This window comes from Lepisosteus platostomus, chromosome 1 (genome assembly GCF_059453375.1).
Source record: "Lepisosteus platostomus isolate fLepPlt1 chromosome 1, fLepPlt1.hap1, whole genome shotgun sequence".
Lineage (NCBI taxonomy): Eukaryota > Metazoa > Chordata > Actinopteri > Semionotiformes > Lepisosteidae > Lepisosteus > Lepisosteus platostomus.
The window spans coordinates 53,291,128-53,315,975 of NC_142611.1; the positions used below are offsets into that span (position 1 = coordinate 53,291,128).

The 24,848-nt window shown below is 36.9% G+C and overlaps 2 long non-coding RNA genes across 2 annotated transcripts; one reads left to right on the plus strand and one right to left on the minus strand.

The window, feature by feature from the left end:
- Positions 1-8,399: 8,399 nt before the first annotated feature.
- LOC148678132 (uncharacterized) lies at positions 8,400-10,410 on the minus strand. Its single transcript, XR_015941174.1, has 2 exons — positions 10,288-10,410; positions 8,400-8,729 (listed from the first exon to the last, which is right to left on the minus strand). It is a non-coding gene; the product is annotated as an uncharacterized LOC148678132 (long non-coding RNA).
- An 8,207-nt stretch (positions 10,411-18,617) lies between these two features.
- LOC148678133 (uncharacterized) lies at positions 18,618-23,715 on the plus strand. The gene is made up of 2 exons (XR_015941256.1): positions 18,618-18,758; positions 21,818-23,715. It is a non-coding gene; the product is annotated as an uncharacterized LOC148678133 (long non-coding RNA).
- Positions 23,716-24,848: the final 1,133 nt, after the last annotated feature.

The window sequence follows — 24,848 nt, forward strand, 5'->3', positions numbered from 1 at the left end:
TGTTTCAATTCACATTTGTTAATTTTCCCATTAATAATAAGTACAAATATCCTACTGAAATTATAATTAGTTTCGAATATACATACATATAAATTATATTTTGTGACAGGCGATTATGTTTACTTAGTTGTGCTGCGTGTTCATCAAACGAAATATTCTGATTTACCTTTACCTTAATTATGTTCTGGGTCAATGATTTAGAGCAGGGGTGTCCAAACTACGGCCCACGTGCCAATTGCGGTCCGCCCCTGTTAATGAAATGGCCCGCGAGTTAATTTAGAACTATAATTAGATTTGGAAGGATATTATGTAAAAAATGCAGTTCCTATTTTGAATAATAGGTGCCGCTATCACGTAAAATCACATCTCATAACTGATTAGCTACCACCTCTCCTCCTCTTCACCCTCTTCAAAACTTTAATTCTGTACCTTAACGTTAGCAAGCTTTTCAAAATGGCGGAACCAAAGAAACGAAAAAGATTCCAGGCACGCTGGCAAAATGAATACTTTTTCACCGAGTTCAGAGGCAAGTGTGTCTGTGATATGTTCCGAATCTCCACAACAACACTAACACCTGACTTGACAGTCCAAGACACAGCATCACTGTTCCCATTAGTAGAGTCATCACTAGTGAGTAAAATTTGTGAAATCTTACAGGTAAATTAAAATGAGATAATATAATCATTTATATAGGTCATTTCAAGCTTACAATACAAAATGCTTAAAACTCACATATTAGGGTAGTCCCTTAAATTAAAAGACAATTTAGTTATTGGAATGCACTTATATCAAGTATTATTTGTTTGTTTTTATTATTAGAGGTAGTCTGTGGCCTGCCGTTCCTTATTTTTTTCTCCATCTGGCCCCCAATAAAAAAAGTTTGGAAACCCCTGATTTGGCGTATCAAAAGTGTAGGATGAAGGGTAAGAACACAGAACAGAGATATAGAAGAAAAGAGGTGATAAAGAGAAGGAGAGACAGAGCAGAAAGTGTGTGCCGGAGAGATCCTTTTCTACCCCATCCGAAAAAATCCGACTGGACCGAAGTACTTAAACCTTGCTAAAAGAGCCTGATATTCTGTGTTTTTACGAAACTGTGATTTCCTGACTGAATAACTACTTAGTTAAAAACGTCATCTCCTGATTTGTGAGTGCATTTTAGAATAGGGAAGCATGTTCCCCTTTATTTTGCGGCAACCGAGTCTACACAGAGAGATTCAACTGCAGGTTGTATCTTATTTAGTTTAGAAGGCAGCTTATCTCTATTTTTGTACTTTGTAGACATTCAGAGTTTGAATCCTTGATAGCAGTTTGGGGTTTTTCCTGGGTGGTTTAGACGTAGGTCTCTGGAACACCTTGTCTGGTGATGAAGAATTTCCACAAGAGATATACTAAAGACCTACAGGAACATGGGGACAACATAAAATGTCTACACATTGAAGGCAGTCCAACTCAGAATAAAAACCCATAAGGGCTTTTAATAAGGACACAAAATCTGTGAGGCTCCAATAAAAGCCATGCCATGCCATGCCACCGTTCTATCTGCTAGGAAAATATCTAAAAATACATATGTAAACATTCAATATTGCAAATATTTATATAAATATAATCATACTTCAACAAAAACATATGTTCTCTAAAAGATTTTCCAAAAAAAAAAAATTTCAAGTTATTCAAGCTTTATTGGAGCAATAGCATATCGAATACTAAATTATTAACCTTTACAGTTTACAGTACCTGTTTCCATAATGTGGATTTGGGTTAATTATTTGACTGAACTTTAAATTGCGTTATGGAGGATTCAAAGAAACACAAGCCCGGGAATATGATTTCAAGTATACAGTTTTTTTTCTCATATCAGCAAACCATACATTTTACTTTTTCAGCAATAAAAGAGAAGTAGTGCTACTAGACTGACTTTGTTTTGCTTCTAGCTGCCAACATTTTCAAAATCATAGTACAGCAGAAAACTATAATATAACTGAAGTCCAGACACCAAAAACACTGGTTGTTCTTGAAAACTCTATTTCAGGAACATTGCATCAGTGACCCTGAGTCAACAACATAATGCTGTCTTCCTGGAATCTGTTTGACTAACAATGTTTAAATAGCAGACAGGCTTCTAGCAAACAAGTTGATCATGTTGGAACAAATGACATGGTCCTAGGCAGTGTCACAGAGTGATAAAACTAGTGGTAGGTATTAGCTTGGGGATTATGCTGACTTTAAATTTGTGTATAGTAGTTAATGTTGAACATAATCTTGAACATAAAGAAAACGAAAGAGCTAATAGTGGACTTTCAGAGACACAGGCTATACACTCACAGCCCACCCAGTATTGATGGAATGGAAGTGGAAACAGTCACCAGCTTTAGGTTTTTGGGAATTCACATCTCTAAAGATCTAACCTGGACTGTAAACACTGACTCTATCATGAAGAAGGCTCAGCAGCGCCTTTATTTCTTGAGGTGCCTCAAGCAATGGGGGATTCCAATACATGTGTGGTGAACTTCTACCGCTGCACCATCGAGAGCTTCCTCACCTACGGGATCACTGCGTGGTATGGCAACACCTCTTCGCGAGAAAGAAAGGCACTGCAGAGAATGGTCAATATGGCCCAGAAGATCATCGGCTGCGGTCTCACCGAGATTAAACAGCTCTATGAGGACTGCTGCCATGGTAGAATTCTGGCCATCACAGAGGACAGTCACCACCCCGGGCATGAGCTCTTCACCCCACTGCCCTCAGGCAAGAGATATAAGAGCATACGGACACTTATCACTAGATTCTTCAATAGCTTCTATCCACAAGCAGTGAGTCAAACAGACTCCAGGAAGACAGCATTATGTTGTTGACTCAGGGTCACTGATGCAATGTTCCTGAAATAGAGCTTTCAAAACAACCAGTGTTTTTGGTGTCTGAACTTCAGTTATATTATAGTTTTCTGCTGTACTATGATTTTGAAAATGTTGGCAGCTAGAAGCAAAACAGAGTGGCAAACACATTTAGCCATCCCCCTCGGACCACACCTACACCATCACCATCTACCTCTTTATGATTTCTTATCTATTGCACAACTCCAGTCATTGTTTACACGTCTGTATTGTTTACATTCAAACTGTCTACATGTTTACTTGCACATTGTCTACTGTTTGTTTGTATATTGTCTTGATGCACTGTTTGCACTTTGTTTTGTTTTTTTACACTTGTTTTACAATCGAGAGACTTTCTGTAAGTAAGAATTCCATTGTACCAGTACCGGTTACATATGGCAATAAAGTTCAAGTTCAAGTTCATGTTGTTGTCAGAGTTTGAGTGTTTGTCTTTCTTTCTTGTTTTGGACTGCTTACTCTAATCCAGGTCTTCAAGACTTCCTGGTGCAAACAGTGGGGCAGGTGCCAATCAACAAAGATTGAAGCAAATACTCTTTGCATAAACACCCATAAATTACCACATGGTTCAGAGGTGACATGTGGGATTGCCCCAGAGAAAGCTCAAGTATGGGGGAAGAATAGACAATGTATTGCAGTCTGCAGTCAATTCAATTCAAATCATAGTACAGCTGCCTTGTATTGTGTTTGAGGAATTGTGGGGTTTTAAAATATTTTAAAGTCTGGCCTGGAATTAGATTTGGAATTGCAGTTTTTTCTGTTTACAAAAGCAGAATTTTAATTTATAGCTGAGACCTGCTCATTGATTGATTGCTTGCTCAGATTAGAAGCAAAGAAGTACAACAGCCCCTAATAAAGTATTTAGTAGTCTCCAATCAAAAATTAGGTTTGATTTCAGGACTAGTTAAATATTTTAATCCTTCAGAGAGATGTTTTAAGAAGGCCTTTAGTTGTCAGTTGTGAGCTGCAGGGTAGCAGCTGGCAACCGGGAAACATGTTTTTATTTGTGTTAACAACAGAATATACATAAAAAAATAGTGGAGGAACTATGGCTCTGTGCCTCTGGTTGGAAGGTTGCTGGTTCAAATCCCCTAGCTGGCAGAGGAATCCTACTCTGTTGGGCTCCTAAGCAAGGCCCCTCACCCTACCTGGTGCTGTACAATTGCTGACCCTGTGTTCTGACTCCAGGCATCTCTCTCCCCATCTGTGTGCCTCATTGAGAGGAAGCTGGGGTATGCAAAAAGACAAATTCCTAATGCAAGGAATTGTATATGGCTAATAAAGTGATATTATCTTATACTTTCTTCTATCTCTTCTTGTTTTTACCAATGAGTTATAAATGTCCAGCTTCAATGAAGGAGTTTGTATTTCATAGCTCTGTTTTATTGGTTTTTAATATTGTTGTATTCTGGAGCATATGATGTATGCTCAGATGTCCTACAACATAAGAATATTCAAATTAATGTTTTTGAATTGCCCCGTCTCAATTGTGCTGAAGATCAAAGATTCCAAAATAGAAAGTATGAAACCTTTGCTAATTCTTGCATTCTTGCAGGTGTGAGCCTGGTCAGTACCTGGATGGGAAAGCTCCTGGGAAAAACTAGGGTTGCTGCTGGAAGTGGTGTTAGCGGGGCCAGTAGAGGGTGCTCTTCCTGCAGTCCGTGTGAGTCCTAATGCCCCAGTATAGTGACGGGGACACTATTTTTATTCTATCAAAATAAACTTAATTTCAAAGAAAAAAACATCTCAAAATAGTAAACATTCTCACAATCTGTATTTGTGCTAACACATTATGAAAGTATCATCAAATTAAAACTTTCCAAAAGACTTAATTGTCCATTTTCAATCAGTGCAAGTGGATGATAAAGCCAGATTTGCGCAATTAAAGTCTCTCCCAGCTCTACCACTTGCTTTTGTCTATTAATCCCTGTACAAGGCCCAAAGTCCCTTCTAGCGCTCCCTGGCCGTGGAGAAACCCCATTTGGCGACGTCGCACTTCATCCTCTTTCTGAGGTCTGCAAGGATCCTCTCTTCTAGCTCCCTCGCTCCCCACTCTGTGCTGTACCGGATGAGAGTGTCCCTTGCGTTCCACAGTCTGTGTTTTGTCATGGACACCAGCTGTCAAAGATAGTACTGTGTCCCTTTGTCCAATCCGGTTGGTGCTAGGCCCAGCTCCCAGGGGTTGCATAATTTTGTCCATTCTGCCCCACACCGCTTTGGCAAAGGGGCAGCTCCAGAACAAGTGCTCCTGAGTTTCCTTGATGAAACACGTGTCCCGGGGGCAATGCGGGGTCCTGGTGAGCGAGTGTCTGTAAAGGACATCTCTTGTTGCGAGCCTCTGGTGCACGGCCATTCAGTTGAGGTCCTTCAGCTTGTTGTCCAATTCCTTTGGCTGCGTCCTTTCCCAGACCTGTCTGAGAACCTGCAGCCTTTCATCGGTGACCAGTTGTCCCCTCACCCCCTTGTACGGGGATCTATAGTTGGTGCTGAGCTCTGGGTGTCGTGTGGCCTCCCTCATACCTCCTGCTCCACTTAAAGGCGTGGTTATAGAACTCCAGTTGACTATCCACTTTGGGCCCAGTGTTTGTCCACTGGACCAGGTGCCTCATCAGGATGGAGAACCACAGCCTGACAAAGTACTGGTACTTGTGGCTGATGGGCTCCCGCAGCGCCCGACAGAGGTTGCAGAAGAAGGTGCAGTTAAGTCTCAGAGGGAAATGCGACACTTCTTTCCCCTTTTCCTCTACTTGCTGGCACATCTGGTTCCTTGTGATGTACTTGTACCTGCTGCCCCAGATGAACTTGGAGACCATTCCTTGCAGTGCTCATCTGAGTCTGGCCAATGCTGCACATTTGTGGTGGAGGGGAGTCCTCATTACCTGCAGTGGGGAGCACTGTTCCCCATTACCAGTGCAGTGTCCAGAAAAGTGCTATATAAGTGTAAGCTATTATATTATTATTATTATTATTATTATTATTATTATTATTATTATTATTATTATTATTATTATTATTATTATTATTATTATTATCAGGTTAAAGAAAGAGATCTGGAAAAAGCACAAAGAAAATAATCACCCAATAACATAAGTGATCTCTCAAATGCTTAAACATTAACAACAATCCAAGAATCATGAAGAAATACAAAACTCCACAAACTACAGTACCTAAGAGAAATAACACTCCGCAGCTCTGCTGTGACCCTCAAAAACAATTATTTGCAATAAAAGTACAATCAGAGCAAACAAAATAATTATCCAACTTCAGTGTTTAACAATAAAGAAATTGTTAGAAACAGACTACAATGTGTTGGCAGCTCTTGATGGAATTTGGCTTGTCTGGGTAAAGAAGGAAGCTCTGCTGAGGGTGAACGGGGTTTCTATACAGGGATTAAATGTTTCTGTGCTGTACTGTGGGAATGGGATAATCTCAGAAGAGAGTTACTTCCTTCATGCTGATGGACTTCATCTAATTTTCTGTTTGCCTGATGGATGAGCTGTCAATCTATACAGAGAAAATGTTGAATGGTGAAGGTATAGTATAAGGCCTTTCTCTGCATGCATCAGAATCAACATGGGTTCTGTGTGCCCTTATTATTTCAGTGGACCAGTAGGTGGTCAGTGAGGGTAGTGATTTTAGTGAAAAACTACAATGGATTAATAGGATTATCATCCCCTTGTGCCTTCCAATAGAGTAGCAGCATACAAGCTAGGTAAGCAACTTTCATCCTGTGACTAGACAACTGAAACAGGAAAATTTCTTTCTCTGAATTTCTTTGGCAGCAAATGACAAATTAAATTATCTCCCCTAACATAACATTAGGTGGTAGTGAATGCACGTACCAATTCCACAGAAGGTGGTACTTAATAGATTGGTGCTGACAGCTTTAATAAGTGAAAAGATACATTTTTCAGGGAATCCCTGCGGGAAACCACAACATAAAATCCATCAGTGGAAATATCTGTCCACTTGTCTGAAAATATTGCAGTGATATGTTATATTAATATATTTTGTGAAGGCTCTGTAAGATATTTTTCTGTTTCTCAGCCATTAACGTACAGTATCTCATAAAGTTAATGAAAAACACAGCAATATGTGGACAATTGCATTAACTGTCTGTGTGTCAGATTCAGGAAGTCATCCTTTAGAAGTGAATTTTAGAAGTAGGTTAACCCCACTCTTTTTTGATATTTGAATATTGGTTGCCAGTTACTGGAAATCTTTTTTAAGTCTATCAGAAAAAGGCATTAAACACATTAAACTTTATTTAAAGTTTATTTTATTTTTTATCATGTTTAAAATTTAATAAACACTTTTAAAATAAAAGTTTTGAAATGTAAAGTTTTAAAACTAACATTTTTTTTAATAAGTTAGAAACTTTAAAGAACAATAAAGTACACTAAAAATAATGTCCAAACTCAGTAATCCATGCTCAGGCAAGCACCTGAAAGAAAACCTGCTTCGTTTACCGGATCTGGGTTAGGTTCATAATTCAATGAAATTTTCAGGACCATAACATCCATTTACTTCTCTGATATTCTCATAGTTATTCTGTTCTGCATACAGTAAGGCAAACAAACAGAAAATGTCCATCCCATTTGTTAAAACTACACGCTGTTATGCGCATAAGAATGTTTCAATTATTCAATCAATAAGCATACAGTTGAGGTATTATGCATGAGATGTGGGTATGAAAACAAAAAAGGGCAAAAAATGAATATAAAATATAAATATAAAACACAGATATAAAGCATAAGTGTATTCTAATATATTATAACTTTATTTTTGACTCCATTAGAGAAATATAATATATTGGACTTAAGCCTTTTCTGCTTTCATTCTGAAAAGATCACCCCCATTGGGATCAGGAAAGATCCAGAGGTTAAAGACAAGCAAAGAGAAAAGGTATATTGAAAAAACAAGTACTTCAGTAAGATTCTAACTGCTTAAGTGTGAGAACACAATTATCAACATAAAACATGGATATTTTTCAAATTACATTAATGAAAATACACAAAGTTGCACACAGGACATTGATTTCACACTGTTTTTAATTGCATACAAAGCTGAAGTGAAATAAAGTTTGCTTCACATCCCATTGTAGCTAGAGGCTGCACTCCAGGTTAATGTTTAATTAATTGCTCTTGCAAGGAAAATGAGGCACCTGTCCAGGCAGTTCAAGGAACCAAAGCAGTCGTTCATTATGGTTTATCAAGGCAGTTCAATAAACTGCTCTGCCACATGTACCTAGAAAATGTATGTAGTCTTCCCAGAACTGCTGCATAATCTACCTGAACTGAACTCATATGACGTAAAGGAATATGGAAGCAATTTTTTTTATTCCACAGATGTGTTTATACAGTATATGTTTAAATATGTTCAGTTGAGCCTTTTGGTTCATTTGTTGATTTTAGTAGTTATTAACAATACTCATGATGTCTGTATTTTATGTAGCACCTTTTCATGACATTATCTCAGGCTGTTTATAATAAAATAAATGAACACAACATTGTGAAACACATTTTAATACAATACACAGAATAAATTCCAAACTATTAAAGCAAGATTTAAGATATCATTTGAAAGTGCTGACTGACTTTTAAGTTCTAATGCAAGTTGTATGATTCGATGCCTTGGACCAGCAGAACACAAAGCATGGTCTCCCAAGGTCCAGGTCTTTCTTTGGGGAAGTGATGGAAGAGTGATGGAAGAGTCAAAAGAGTGCATGAGTGTGGTGTTCATTGGGAGAACAGTTTGATTATGTCTTCAGAGGTCAAATCATTCAAATCATTAAAGCTGAGGTATACTGAATTCCACAAGAGAGTCAGTCCAAGGAAACCTGTGAAACAGGTGAGAAATGATCATGTATTTTGAATTATTTTGGATCAGAGCAGCTGAGGTCTGAATTATTATTTCTTGTGAAGAACATTTTTAGATACACAAGCAAACACTACATTATAATCATCTAGCCTGCATGCATTAGCTTCTCTACTTCAGACTGGGAGAGACACCAATGAAGATGTAGAATCTTATGAAGACAGAAAAAAGCTTCAAATACAAAACTCTAATCAAAGATGAGTCCAAGATTTCTGACTTGAACACTGATAACCCTGATGTGGACTGATTTCAGTGCTATCGGTAGTCAACCTAAAGTTGACACAGTTGTAGAAATGACAAGAATTTCCAATCAACCCACAGTTGGTCTTGTCTTGTTGGGACTTAGAAAATGTTGCATACAATTTTTAAACATTTAAGAAGCCACAGAAGACAGGTAGTGCTTGATTAATGATAAGTCTCATGTGAGCATAAATTTATTGTCATCTTACTGAGCATAAAAATGAAAACATGGAAGAGTTTGACAAAACTGTTTAATGTGTATACTAAAAAGAACGGGACCAAAAGCAAAGACACTGGGTAAACCAGATTTGCATAAGTTGTTTTCCATCAGTCAGATAACATTTAACCCATAACACAGAAATTTCAGTAATACTGTAACGCTTACGGCCGACAAGCAGTGTGTGTAAGAGCCGGCGTACCAGAGCGGGTGACGTCACCGCCCTTCCCTGTGATAGCAGGACCACAGCTACTGGGCTGTGGAGAGATCTCTCTTTGGCTCACGGGGCTAGGTCGCTGCAGAGAGACGCGGAAGTCCCGGGTTCGAGCCTCCAGTCGGGATGGGGCCGACCAGATGCAGCAAGGGCGCCCGCCTGAGCCCCTGTTGCGTTACAATACCAACAACACTCTCTTACGTATTCAGCAAAATTTTAACCAATCAAAACAGCACTAAAGCCCAGAAGGACAGGAATGGCTAAGTAATCAGTAACCAACAAATTATCAACAAATAATTAGTAACCATAAACCATAAAAATAGTGTTTCACTATTATGAATTGATATGAGCCTAAACTGAAAATGTTTATGTAGCTTATATTCAGATAAATAATCTTGTAAATTAATGTGAATATCTTTTACCTGATGCTTTGCCATATTGGTTAATAATTACAAAGTACTGTAGGCTGGAGTTGTGAGTTTAAACAGATGGATAATAATTGGAATTTAAAGAAACACATGGATGCCAATAAGCACGAAAGTATAATGGTATCTTCCTAAAACATCCAATATTACCTTACTATGTGTCCCATCATGAATTAAAACTGAGCTTAGATGTAGGTGGTCATAGGTAACAGCACCGCTGATTCACTCAATACAAAGTCAGCAAAATATGAATCTTTTTATATAGGAAGTCCACACTAATGTTCAGATAGCACAGCTTTGTTTTTTAGTTTTATTGATTCTTACTATCTTAAAACGTATTCTCACAATTTACTGTTCCAATTTCTAATTGTTCCAGTAATTTCAAACCATCACAACACTACAGAATAGTAAAGCAATCTCTCACCTTCAGTATTAGTTGCTGTTGTAGAGTTTGTAGACAGTACCAGGAACACGATCAGATGACAGTGATCCCAGTCAACCACACGCTAACTGCAGCATGTGGCACATAGATAGTGAGGTAAACTGAACTGAGCCAACAAAGTACAGCAGTAGTATATAACTTAAGAGGAACAGGAGGTAGAAGGTTAAATTAAACTATATGGTACTAATTTATGACTTGCCAGCAAATACATAAAGGAGGACTGTGAGACCCAGGTCAATAGCAGAAACATGTATTCCTGGGTGTCAAAACAGAAGTCAGGTCAGAGAAGCAGGAAGTTTGCCAGATATTGCTCAAATTCCCTTACCTGCTGTACCTTAAGAAAATCAGCTTTAGCATGAATTAAGGTAAACAAAAAATATGTTTAAGTTCCAGAACAAGTGTGTTCTGTAGCTTATCATGCTGAAAGACCTTCAGGTTTGGAGGTAACAATCTATTCAAATGATGCTTGGGGGTGAAAGCCAATTTAGTTTCCTCTATAACAGCCTCACAAAATAAAGTTGAAGATTTTCCATATTTCTATATCCTGAAAATTATCTTTCACACTACATAACCAGCTAAGAACTAGAACTAATTGCACCATGTATTACAATAACTTTAGCCAGCCAAGGCCTCTCATTCCAGGGCAAAGACTTACAGCAGACAATGACTGCTAAGAATCTGTAAAGGGTAGTCAGGTCAACTAGGTGTAGCCCCTCCAAGCTTTGCAGCAGCCAGCATTATGATAAATGACACTAAGAGGTTGAAAGATCTAAACATTTCTATTCTTAAACAGAGATACTGTATACTTACAGATTCCTGTATACTTATAGACCACCTCCAAATTCTGAGTCATGAAAAATGTAAAGTGTATTTATTGAAGGTGTTGGAAGGTCATTATCACTCTTACATCCAATCACATGACTCATGTCAGTCTACCTACCCGAATATTCTATTAGTTTTTTAAGTGACCTAATGTCAGACTTCCTTTATGGTTCTGTAGAACCCGGTTTACAACTATTTATCCAGTACCTCTTTTTGATTTTTGCACAGTACTTTTATACAGCAGTCACTAGGCATCAAATAACAAAATGCACACATAGGTTAAAGAAGTGAAATATACAATACAATCTTATTAATCTAATAAAATGTAGTGATTAAACCATAATACGAGTAAATATAAATCAAACTGTCATAACACACATAAATAGCTGTTTGACCACGCCGGGATTACAACAGCTAGCACATTCAGGGTGAAATATGTTGATTCCAATACTTGGGTTAATAATAATAATAATAATAATAATAATAATAATAATAATAATAATAATAATAATAATAATAACATTACTTTATTAACCCTTTACAATTTCTTGCATTAGGAATTATCTTTTCACATACCCCAGCTTGCTCTCCATGAGACACACAGACAGGGAGAGAGCCTGGGGACAGTATTAATATTACACACTGTACAATTACTCTCAATGTACAAACATATTAAGTATTCAACTACCATAATAAATCAGCGTTATAAATATAAATCTTCATTTGGAAAAATATTTCAATTCTTCAGTTTTAAAATGTCAAAATTGACTGTACTATCCAATCAGAAATAACATGTCTGGCCTGGAAGAATTTCCTAATGAGGTTTTAGCCCTGCAGAGAGAGGAGTCATGGAGAAGCCTGTCCAGTATTTGTCTCATGTGAACTGTGCCAGGAGGCTGCCCTGTTGGGGCATATAAAGGGAAGAGCTGGTTTGCCTTTTCCAAAGCAGCATAGTTGAAGTCTCTGAACATGATAACCTGGCCACAGGTTGAGACTCGGTTGAGAGAAACTTGGAAAGCTTGTCTGGAGGTCAGTTCATGAGGGAGCTTTCACCTGGCAGGGCTTTCTATGCCATTAAAAAGAGGCTCTAAAATTTCAGACCTCCATAAAAATCTAGCTCAGAATATTTTAAATTACAACCCAACCCATTATCCTATATGTAGTTGAAGTGTGGTTTCAAGTGAGGGACCAGAATTATCCACAAAACACCATACCATATGGAAGCCATGCACAAAGAGTTCTGTAAAAACATTCTTCATGTGCAGAGACAAATGCCAAAGAATGCATGTATAGCTGAACTGGTCTGATATATATGCAAATATATGGAAGAGAGCAATAAAATATTGACTATACCTAAGCCCATTCAACCACCTGGTCAGTTCAAGCTCACTGCACTGAACCACAATGACATAAATCAGCCTCAGGAAAGCACCGATATTTCAAAACAAATCAGAGGCCAAATTACAGGACAAACTGAACAACAATACCTTACTCTGAGAAACTTTTTTCTCTAAAAAGAAAAATCTAATCCCAGAATTCTCACACCTACCAGAATCACAACAGCTAACAATCTTACTGGGCAAGGAGGGACTCAATATATATTAGCTATTAGACCAGTATGTGATCTCCCATCAGAGCCTAAGAAAAAGAGAGTAGGTCTATCTAATAATAACAATAATAAATGTTTGTTTTAAAGTGTTACTATAATAGTTATTGCTTTGGCAATGCTAATTAATGCCACTGATAATTTTCATCGATTATCCCCACGTGATAACGTGACATAAAGGAGAGCTGATGTTTTGCCTAAAGCCACAAGAGGGCCTCAAAACCTGCTTCTGGTCCAACAAGTATCAGCTACACTAATTTCCTTGTGAACAATTGGAAATAAATTCCTTGTCACGTGTGAGAATTCCAAAAACACAGTTGTCCTGCAGCACTGTGAGGTGTACTGCTGAGCAGTGTGAACAATACAAAAGTGTAGCCCCACTGATGAAGTTGGCCCGTTTAAGGCTTAACAGAGAAGTAGTGGGTACTAGATAAGTAGAGGAAAAATCAAGATGCCAAACATAAAAAAAGAAAATGGCTTCAGAATTAGCCTAGTGGGAACAAATTATTGTTCTCTTCAGAATCAGTGGCTCCTATAGATCTTTTTATGTAGGAATTGGAACATTGTTTCTGACACTATTGTTTAGAGCTGACTACAGGAGATTTCCAGATCAGATACCTAACACAGTACCAAGGAGTTCACCGTAGAGAGAGAGGCTTTTACTTTCTTTACTTCAACTTCTCTGGAACCAGTTAATGATTGAAAATCTGATCGACAAGCTGCTTCAGGTACTTTATTGCATCTAAGAGATGAGTCTGCTGTTTTTATGAGAGTAAACTTCTTGTACTTTCCTTTTACAGTCCATCATGAGATCATGCTATAGATTTATTTTGGCCTTTCAAATTTCACAGATATTTAAAGTGCATTATTGTGTGCATTTTGCAAGAAAATCAACAGATTGTAATGGTTAGGTCAATTATGTTGGAAGAATATTGACAACTGTACTATACAAATATGGAGTTAAGCAAATAACCTGCAGAATGTTTTGTCTGATCTTTTCACAGAGATAATGTTACATTACTTTAAATATAAAGATAGTGTCACAGTGATAAGGCAGAAGGAAAATGTGGAATAAATTCTGTAGTCATCTAATGTAAACACTGTATTACAGGGTGACAAACATTCACAGCCTGCAAAACAGACATTGAGAATCAAGATTCCTAGAATTTAATTGTCCCAACTATTACCTTTCATATTATAATAGAATGGCTCAAACGTGTCTTAGCAAAGAGCTTTATGATGATAGAATATTATAATTTATTAAGAACAAATAACCCAGAATATATAAGCAATTATTATATTTCTCTTTAGAAATCAGTTTTAATGCTGAAAAGAAAATTTCACTCTCCCATCTATTTAAGTGGAGTTCTCGGCTTTAGTCAATAGGGGGAAGCAAAGGTGTATCTGTGAAATTACACTGCAGTCCACAATTCCTAGTGCTGCTGATGAAGGACTTTCAAGGTTGAACATTAAGACTGCATCAAAGCCACTACAGGGAAGTAATTTATCTGTTTATTAGGGACAGACATAAAAGGTGACAAGCACTCTCCCCTGAGTTAATTTGGAAAATGTAAAACTTTTTTTTTTCATTTAAAATCTAAAGCTCAAAATTCCAAACACCCCTTGGTGAATTCAAGTTAAAATATTCCCCTGGTTGTCTGCATGATCCTGTTTTTATTGCTGAATCATGTTTCAGCAAGACCAAAGGTCCTAATGAAATGCTGCCGTGGACGTGTAAGTGTTATCTCTCTTTCTTCATCCTTTTACAAGGTTGAAGATCTGTGCTTGAAAAAAGAAAAGACAAAACAGTTTTTATCACATATTTCAGATATACAGTACACATGGATGTGAATTTCAGCAAGATAGGGGAGGATTAGTCAGCTTATGATCCAGAGAAAAAAAAGATATACATTAGATTAATGAGAGGTAAGCAAAAAAGCTTTATTGTATATAGGGTACATCTAGTTAAAGTGTAATACCTATTCTATTAACCTAAGGAAACATCTGGTATGTTACACAGCCATTTCATTTTTAGATATCTTATGCTTAGGAATGCTGTGTTTCAGCAAAGGAATTCAGAGGATTAGGAGATGTTGTATTTAATATGCATTGCACAAATTAGTATAAATCTGGTTTTGATTCTAATTATAAGGTATATACTTATTGGTTGCATGTATCCTAATTTTAAATACTTAAATGAAACTTTCGTTTTTAATGAATTTCATTTGTTGTACCTTAAAAGGGGGAACCTATAATTTGTCTTATTAAATAACAAAACCTCACTCTTCAATATAAGTCTGTTAAAGAAATGAATATATAAAGGAAACTGTCTAAACTAATATTTCTGATGTTGATAACTGAGGCAGAATATACTACTTTGTCCTGCCAAATGACTGTCTCCATGGAAAGCAAAGTGAGGAAAAATGTCCCAGTTTCTTACATTACAGCCATCTGGACAATTTTACTGAACAAAAGAAAGAATGAGTAAAATTGATTGGATCAAAATGTATTGACGTTAAACGGAAGAAATCCGTTTTGGTAGAAATCAAAGCTGCATATACTTGAGGCATTCTATCAATTATACCAGGCTATTTGTACCATTCTTAATCATCTCTGAAAATATGTTTTTGCAATGTTGTTTTTTTAACTATTCTGAAAGTTCATCTCAAGTACATTAAGCACATAAAACTTAATGTTTTTATTTGGTTAATAATTTTTTAGTAATTTTAATTTCATTTGACAGTATTTTTAGGATTAGGATATTGAAAAACAAACTGTTCAACCAGAAGACACATTCATGAGTGTACTGAGATTCTCAAACAAAATGCATGCATCTTATCTGAGAATGAAACTACTGTACTTTGTGCCTTTGCTATATCACTGAACTGTGCTCCAAAAAGCAACCCTGATCCTTCACCATATTCTACTGAAGGTAGTACATATAATTGAGACTTTTCCATGCTTCTTCCAACAAATGTTCTTTTGAATAGTCTTTAAACTATTGCAGTAATTCAAAGCCACTTCGATAGCTTCCTTATCTCAGCAAAGGACCTTCTGTTGTATCTCTCCATGCCAGCCATTACTTTTCCATTAGTTTGAATAGCTGTCATTTTCTGTGCTTACTGATTTTAAGTGCAATACTTTTCCAGCATCTGATCACAGATTAATATCATTGTGATTATCTCCTTCAAAGAACCCATAAAAATTAGCTTACTCTTCTTTGTAGCACCTATGGATGTGACAACATGAAGATTCAGAATAGTCTTGCCAGCCTGCAAATGTAGGATAAAGATGTAAAGATATACATGGAGGCACAACCTCACTGCCTGCTTAAAAGTAGTGCAAAACCCTCAGGAAGTCTTGTTCTTGTTTGCAGAATAAAAAATTGTTCAGGAAAACAAATAGCAGTTTCTGAAAGTAATATACACCTCTCTGTCCTCAAATCCCTTGAATTATGGGATTAGTTTGATAGCAAAAAATGTTCAGGTGGCATAAATATGCTCTTATGAAGGCTGTTTTGACATCAGAGGAGGGCAAGTCATTTGTAACCATAGTGATAGATCCCTGAAATGAAGAACAGATGATTGCAGAGTATTGCTTTCAGTGGGTGGGGTGGGGGAATAACATTCTTTATAAATGGGTGGCACTTAACACGGAGAAAGAATTTGAGTATTTATGCAAGCTCATGAACATCTTCATCCAAACAATGTGGTGATGCCATAACAATGTCCACAAAATGTTAGGATAGATATATTTTTAGGATAAATAAATGTGTAGTAACATATAACTTTAATATTATGCAATGCATTGATAAGACCTAAGACAGAAATCATGTATCTGCACTGGAATAATATTAAAGAAATACAGCAAGGTTAATTTTTGGTCATGAAAAAATGTCATTTTAAAACAGGTCAAGGCTAATTAACGGTTCAGGTGGGTAGCTGCGTCAGCATGCGTAGGCTGCAAAGGAACAAGTAATACGCTTATTCCATGCTGAAAAAAATAAAACACAACGTCACAGCCGAAATGTTGTGTTTTCTTTCTTCTTTTTTTCAGCATGGAATAAACCTATTACTTGTTCCTTCAAGGCTAATTAACTGTCTGTTTCTAACAGAGGGTACTACAAGGAGACTTGATATGCAGTAATTATTTTAAATCCAAAAGTCATTGGCAAAGTCATCCCAGGAGACTAATTCAGGATCAATGACTAAGTCTTATAATTTTTCTAAACATAAACACTGAGTGAGTATTTCACAGTGAAAGCCCAGTTTCTTTTTTCCCCATCTACAATGATAAACATATGTAACCAAGTAACGAGGAGTCATGGCTAGCGTCCTCATTCAGGCAGATATAGTAAATACCGGGCGGTGCACAGCGCTATCCAGGCCCTAGAGAGTTTCAGAAAAAAAACATTTCAGATTGGAGCACAAAATCACTCATCCTAAACCTGACTTGGGCCCCAAAATCCAGTACTGAGCTTACAAATTGTCTAAGTAGTGTGTGAATGTTAACCCTAACCCTACCTGGGATGTTTAATGAGCATTTCAGCGATCTATACAAGTTCCCTGCCATCAGCTGCAGTACTCTTGTTCTGTGCCCTCCTGTACAAACCTCTGGAAACACTCCCGTGATGTTTTCTAACTATTTTAGAAAATAAACCTTTAAATAAAGGATCCTAAGGTAGATGAATTCATTCCCTGTGCACATCTGTGAACACCAACGGCGAAGCTACCAGCACTGGGAGGGACCTGCAGGACTTCAATACAGGCAAGCAGCTTAGGAACATGTGTCAAAGAGACTGACAAGATGTTGCCCGTTGGGTTTATGTGATTTGTAGTTCCTGAGCTAAAACAGCATCGGTGAGAGCGCTGAAACTTAACGACTAGACCAATAGAACACCAGAACAGATGAACAGAACCAGAACCAGAACAGATGAACAGGCCAAGAATTATAAAAGGCAGATATCAAATTAGAAGGTCTGGGAGTTCCAGTTACAACCAAGTGACTGAGTCTTGCTGGCAAATGAGAATCAGCGAGTGATGAAACAGAAGATTGTTGAGTGCTGGGAAGTGGAACCTTATAGGGTGGTCGGGCAACAAGGAGACCCACCTGTGTATGTGGTGCGCCCTAAAAGAGACGGAGAAGAATGCAGTGTACTAAATCTCCTGAAGCCCTGCGTCTTGCCGCAAAGCTCCTGGGAGAAGACAGAGCCAGAACCAGATGGGCCTCCGAAGACCATGAGAATGTTGGAGAATGAGATGTTGAGAGGGTCTCTGTGAACTTTCTACATACTTTTTTCTGCTGTACCCACAATTGATTTTAATCTGTGCTCAAAGCCTAAACTAATAGCTAATACTGTAGCTGCTATGGCATTAAGACAGAATTACACACACATACAGTATGTATAGTATAGTGTGGTAATGCTAGCAAAATCTGAATAGAATAACTGTCTTTGTCTTAGAGTTTTGTATGAGCTGTAGAATTATTTTCATGGAAAGCTCTAGAATTTTATTTTCATTACATTTGACAAATTTTAAATTACACAATACAAGAACAAAAGCACAAATTTACTCTATCAGTTAACCGTTTTCCAATACACTAATGCCGGCATCACACTACATGACTCGACATGACTTCTAGTCAAAGAGCATGTCAAATTTAACGACTGTAGTTGCTGAATCTCGCTGCCTTTTCTGTCCTAGAGGGTGTCAAATTATACGACTAGGAACCGCAGTGGGTGACTACACCATTCCCTCACTTTTCGTGACGGTTCCAAATCTCGTATTGTGCCGCGAAGTACCGCGAGGTTGCTTCGTTTTGGCAGCCAATCAATGTGGAGCACACTGGAATAAGAAGAGGAGCACCTCACGAAGTAAACAATATGTGGAACAAGCAGGTAGTTGTCGCCTTTGCTCTCCTTTGTGACGAAAAAGAAAAGAAGAGGATACACCGAAAAACGTGGAGTAGACCACATTTGTTTGGTCATGAACAATACGGTTTGACTTTTCTTCAGCTAGAATTGAAGGTGAGAAAGTGATTTTATTATGTATGACGAGCACGAAACATTGAATAGACATCTGTGCTGGCACCAAAGTTCGACGACTCTCTTCTCCATTTGCACAGTCCAAAACACTCGCTGTTAAGACTGCGTTATGACTGAGTTGCTTGGGAGTGTCACACTACACAATTGACGGTAATGGGCGTGCGCTGCGACATTCTACAACTTGCTGTGATTTTCTTACGATTATGTAAATGAAGGCTACTACTGAAAATTGTAGGAAAAGTCGTGTAGTGTGACGCCAGCATAAGTAAAGCTAGAATTTTGGTGTCAAATATAATTTTGTTGTATCAGTGCAGAAATATTTCCTGTTATGTTCATATTCAGCTGCCTGAACTTCACTTTGAACTATCTTCCAATGTAATTATATTGCCATATTGAAATGAATATAGTATATTCAATTTGTGCTTTTGGAAATGTCAATCAAATGTCTTCTTAGACATCTTTCACAGCAAATGTAAAGATTAAAACATTATATTCCTTCACTCTGTCACTATAAAGCATATCCTATAGCCCTGGAATGAGTAATATTGTTCTTCTTATGCTTTGGAGTCCAGAATTGTATATAGTATTCCAAAACACATCAATCTGACTTATATTCTGTACTCTTTGCTGTGTTTCCAAGCATCATATTGTCTTTAGTTGTATGCATTGCTGTCTTTTTACTACAGTAAAACTAAAACTTATATTTGTTCAGTTGGTAGATGTTTTAGCCAAGTGATTTGCTGTAATTATTTAAAGGTGTATTTATGTTAATTTGGTTGACTTATGACAATGGGCTCATTGGGGAAATACTATGCACTGGATGAACTACATCGTAGTATTCTCAACAGAAACAATGACATGTTCTACCATATACAGTGATACCCATGTTGCCACACTGAGGATAATTTTACAATTTTCAAACCTAGAATTGCTGAGCTCGTTGCTTGACTTTAGCATTGGAGATCTTTGTTATGGCTGTTTCCACTAGCATGAACCTGTATGTCATTTGTAACATTCAGAATGCTAGGGGTACATAAAATACTCTTCCCCTGGCAGCCATTCTTGAACTTTAGTGAGACGTGAGCTACAGTAGGAGCTGTATTCTGTTGTGTTGCAATGCATGTACTGTATGACATTTTATTGTGAAAGTTAGTTCAGGGCTACTATTTAGTATACTACTATTTACTATTTATTTTCTTTGGGAACCCTCACTAGTGTCTCCAGCACTTACTTATGCTCATGAATTTATGTGAGCAATGAAAAACACATAATTTGACGTCTCATTATTCTGTGATTCATTTCCCCCTTATAGTTAATACAATAGTTTTTTACGTTTTTGTCATAGGTCCTTAAGCACTTTGGCAGAAGAATATCAATGCTCATTGACCTTCTATCAATTTGTTTCAAGACTGAAAGAAACTTTTTTTGTTTGTCCAAAAAAATAAAAACAAATCATTCCCCTTATGAAAATAACTTATAGATGACTCAAAGTTTATACAGAAATATCCCAATTATAGGCTGCTATAGAGAATTGGGACTTTTTTATATATATTTTAGGCTATTTTCAAAGGGTGCAAATGTGTTTTGAGACAGCACAGTACTCCCTAGTGAAAGCCACTGACTATTTGTGGATATGGTAGAAATTCAGAGAAGTCTGACTGATAGCTGAGAGCACTGACTTGCCCCTAGGCACTCTTATCTGCTTAAGATATTCACTTTCAACATGAAATGTGGAACAAGTCATTATTATGAATTCAGTTATTCCTTGGGCAAACTAAAAGAAAATTTCATCTATAAAACACATTTCAGTGGTCTGAGCATTTCAGTCAGTTGGATGAAAATCTTTTAGCTGAAGAGAAATGTTGGAATTTCCTGTATCAAGAACTAGTGATACAAATGGCTAGCTAGCCAGGCCAATTTAAAAGGCAAATAATGTGGTGTTTTATTGAAAAATGACTTGATTGGCAAACAACATTAACTGCCATTAACAAAACCGATACCTTTCTACAAAATTATTTAGTTTAAGCGTTTTATGGGCTCATGATTGGTTCTTCCCTCTGTCTGGAGCATAGCTGAGCATCTACCTTCTGTCCGCAGAGAGAATATCAGACTTAATTGGAACAGCGATACATCTCCTTCTCATGTCAGCTTGTAATCACCTGGAAAGACAGGTCTCTGTTTCACGTGGGGCTGACAAAGCCCTGGCCAACTAACTACCCCCAGTGGGGCAGAAAACAAGTGCGTACTGTGGCTTGTGAAAAGCCGGTCACTGTCACCTACTGACATAATGGCTTTAGCTCATGATGTCTGGACTGTTGAGCTCAGCTCAGGGTTTTTACAGTTTGAACCACCCACTGGCTGGCATTTATATGGATAATTCTAAGCATTAAGTTTACTTGTTTTCCCTGAAGATTAGTACTTTATGAATAATATGGATATTTTGTTCAAGACAGCAGTGCAGAGTAGTGGTTAGGGCTCTGGACTCAAGTGGGGAAATTCATTGAGCGGTTCAAGTTTCTGCTGGAGACATTAAATATAAACCCTTCAACAATATAATTTACCCCAGTCCATCCTGCATTCATCCTGCAGTACAAATAGGCACCAGCACACCTGGGAAAGCCCTGTAATGGACTTCCATCCTGTTCAGGAGGGAATCACACACATTTGGTTTACTTAACACTGCAGGAAATAGAAAGTATCTAGCCTGTGGAGCCTCTAGGCTTAAGCATGGACTGTTTTTTATTATTTGTTTTTATGTAATGGACAGTTTATAAAAATGTATTTTACCCTCACAATGGTGAATTTCTAAACGGAATGGCTACTTTTTATAGCTCTCCTTTATTCTTCTTCAAAGTAAAACAATGAACACAACAGGGAAATGGTAATATCAGCAAAAGCTTGTGTTTGCAGTTCAATTTGCAGTTTATATGCAATAACTTCTTAGTAGTTGTTTCGAAGATGGATAAACAGCCTTGCTCTTGTTGCAAGAAATGATCATTTGCATTCTCGCTCCCAAGTCCCTTTCATTTCCTTTGTTTCAGATCCAAAACTCCATCGGTTGTCTCCATATCCAAAGAAAAACTGGACTCTGGAGGTTCCCAAGAATATAATCTAATTAAAGGATACATCTGCATTTTTATGGGACTTTCTAAATCACTTGCACAGTTTTAATTAATATAAAGTATTTATAAAGTTTCTTGTGTTTTGCTATTAGACAACTACTGTATGTCTTGCAGTGTTAACCTAAACGTTGATGTAAATCTAGTTATACTGCAGCCAACTTGTAGTGCAGGAAACATTAATATATGTAACAGAATTCTGTTAAGATAATGTGATATGCAGTTGCTAGCAGCCTTATCACCCTACAACTGATAACCCACTGAAGCTAAGCAAGGGTGTGTCTAGTCAGTATGTGGATGGGAGACCTCCTGGGAAATACCCACTGTGGTCTGTGGGGGTCCTAATGCCCCAGTATGGTGACAGGGATACTATACTGTAAAAAGGTGCCATCCTTTGAATGAGATGTAAAACTGAGGTCCTGACTCTGTATTGTCATTGTTAAATGTGGTCATTTTAATCATTTGTGTTTGCTAATTATAATTGGAATATACAGTAGTGATGGAGAAATATAAAAGTAAAGTGTATTGTGTTATCATTTTTAATTTGGTGGATTATATGGTATCAGAACAAATACAAATGTGAATAGTATTATTCAAATACTAGGTATTCTAATGAGTACTGTTATGAAAATGGCATGCTCTAAATTCAAAATTGGATGTACAAGAGGAAGTTCTTCCACATCATGATAAACAAAAAAACTTTCACATCAAACTTTGACAAGAAAATTCAAAACCGTAATAATAAACAGTAATTATCTATTACAATTTCTCAAAGACATTTGCAGTGTTAGCCTATAGACCTTTCTAGTACCAACAAAGAGAAACATTAAACAAAGGACAAGTAAAAATTATTATAGATCAACTTTTGACGTAAGTTGTGACAAGATAGAAAAAACAATCAAGCTTGACATAAAGAGGGCCTTGAGAATGCAAAATCATCTGAACAGCAATTGTGTTTAATTTGATACAAACATTTGTTCATCTTAGTATATCCCTGAAAGAACAGAAAGACGAGTTTAGTACCTGTGCTTTTCTACTCCTTTCATGAATATTATTTTGAATTTAGTGATTGGTATCCGATTGTTCATATCTATGTAATGAAATTGAGTATTTTAGAGTGCATTAAACACAGAATTGGAGGCAAATTTGCACACATTGGGCTGTATGAGTCTGGAGTCAGCCATGTTGATGTAGCTGATACACTGACCTCTTTTGAAAAATGGCTGCATGAGGTTCTTGGATCAATTAGCGACTAAAACCAAATGAGCTAGAAGAGCCAGATGGCCTCCTCTCATCTGTAAACATTCTTACGCTCATGTGTTTTTGTGTATGGCTCATGCATTCATCAAGACATCAAGACAAGACAACCTCATCCATCGTACCCATGTGTAGAATATAAATAAATGATATATAGTATCTTACAAAAAATGGTAATTGTACCTAATTTGTATACATTAAAATATCTGCTATCCCAAACACAGAATATTTCAGAAAAATCTGAATGTAAAACAAGATGCAAGCTATTATTTATGATGAGAAAAATGTCCTTGGGTTATATTTCTAGTTCACAATGGTCTAAATCATAGAGTTTAAGGAAAGTGAAAAGGTTTATGGTGTGGGAAATATGTCAAATATTTAGAACATAATCTTCTACTTATTTGTGTAGAGTGGGAGAGCTGTATAAGCTGTTGCAGGTTGCAAAAGAAAAAGAAGAAGCTAATTCTATGCTGCAAAGTAATGTAAGACAGCAAAATATGCAACATTTCACCTTTGAAGTCTTCATGCATTTCATAGAATTAAACCTCATTTGTTACTTCCAGTATTCCTTTTCCTTGTTTATTTTTTAATAGAATCTCTTCCATTATGTTTTTAAACAGGTTTTTGCTCCCCTGTGTACTAATCTGTGTAGATTAGTGTTTATAACGCATTGATGAGAATGAGGAAGAAGATTATTTTTGTAGTCAAGAGCTTACAATGTATCTTTGTATAGAAGCAGCTATTGATAGATCCCTGGCCTACCTAGATGCTGCACACATGATTGAACATTTCTGCTTCCAGTAATTGAGTATCTAGGTAATGCGTATTGGATTGGGGGCTCACGACGGAAAGCACTGTGGCTGCATTATTGGAATGCTTTTTTAAATGTAATCCATTTTCAAATGACAGGAATAAAGAAAGAAAATACGATCTAAACCAAACTTTACTTAACAAATAATGTAATGTACATACCTGTAGATCCTTTTAGGAAATGTATTCCGACCAGTTAAAGACTACAGCAATACATTTTTATATCTTTCAAATTATAAAGCAAAAATAAATATCTTAAACCCTTGTTCTACATTTTAATTGATCAGTAAAATTTTCTCACACTTTGAGTCAAGTACTGCTGATAAATACATTTATTTCCAGTGTGACACATTCAGTAAAATCACTTATTTTAAAGTTTAAAGTTCTAAAGTCTCATCATCAGTTCAGGTCTAAGCAATGTCATCATTCGGCTATCTAGGATTCCCTTAGCAGCAAAACACAATTGGCTGACCGCCACTGGTGGTAGGTAGGTCAATATTGCCAAGGTGTCCTTGCCTTGCCACACCACATGCCAGCAGCCCCTGTTGTTTGCTGCATGGTTACGTAGTTGCACTGTTATTAGTGGGTGCTGCATAAACCCTATATTTAGTACTGAGTACTGAGTACCATGCTGTTCATAGTATCTAAAAAGATGGATAGCTTAAAAATTGTTTTTATTTCTCTCCTGCTGGTATGAGTACCATAACATTAAGTAGAGTTCATTTGCAATTGATTAATTCAAACTGGAGGGGAAAATGACAATAAAGCAGATAAATCCAAACCCTTAAAATTATTTTGAATTAAAAGTTTTGAAAAGTAAAGTTATCTGAACTAAATTCATATTTGCTATTTATTTTACAGAATGTTTACATTTAGTAATCAAGAA